This window comes from Sinocyclocheilus rhinocerous, unplaced genomic scaffold, assembly GCF_001515625.1.
Source record: "Sinocyclocheilus rhinocerous isolate Xijiao unplaced genomic scaffold, SAMN03320098_v1.1 scaffold3303, whole genome shotgun sequence".
In the NCBI taxonomy this organism is placed as follows: Eukaryota; Metazoa; Chordata; class Actinopteri; order Cypriniformes; family Cyprinidae; genus Sinocyclocheilus; species Sinocyclocheilus rhinocerous.
Window position 1 is genome coordinate 181396 of NW_015634071.1, and position 789 is coordinate 182184.

The window sequence follows — 789 nt, forward strand, 5'->3', positions numbered from 1 at the left end:
CAAGCATGTTTCCAATACGACTAGACAGAACAAGCGTGTCTGATACAGGAACAGAATCAACGCTGAACTGACGGCTGCATCCAAAACTGGAAAATGCTGCCTTCGGAAAACACATTCAAGGTAGGAAGTCATCGAGACATGTCGAATACCAAATTAGCTTCAATTCCTGCCTCCTGAGATACCTCATCTGGTCGATATTAAAAGGCAGAATAGATGTATCCTTTGCTGCCTTGATACCCACAATCCTGTGTGTTCTATCCTGTGATGGTTGATCAAATAAATCATTGGTTAGATTCTGTGATGACAAGCACGGTGTGTGTTGCATGCTTATTCTAGCAATTAAATTCCAATGATGCTCACAAATCTGTGTTTTTATAACAGTAAAAGCATTTTTAGGTAGTTGCACTGTTATATTGAGTCACGTTCAAGAAACACTGATGAAAGCATATACACCCCCACTTAATTGGTATTTAAATAGCATATATTAATGTTTAACTTATTCATTAACAGATGGCGCTGCATTAAGCAGTATAAAAGTGGTTCTGTTGCTTTATGAAAACATTTCTGAAACATCTGTGCATTTGACAAATGTTGCATTTCATTCACTTAATCTGTGAATGTATGCAAACACTGCAAGAGCGTCATTACCAGGAGCAGAAAGTGTCTGACTTGACGTCTCCACTTTAATTCCGCCCCGACTGCAAGCGGCTACTCTCTCCAGCCGGAGGCAGGCTAGTGTAGTTCCTCTCGAACAACCTAGTCTTCTCGAGCAAGTAACTGCGGCGCTGC

The 789-nt window shown here is 40.9% G+C and overlaps 1 pseudogene; it reads left to right on the plus strand.

Annotated features, from left to right (window-relative positions):
* Nucleotides 1-789, plus strand: part of LOC107745420 (trichohyalin-like) — a 182819-nt pseudogene that overhangs the window by 114437 nt on the left and 67593 nt on the right.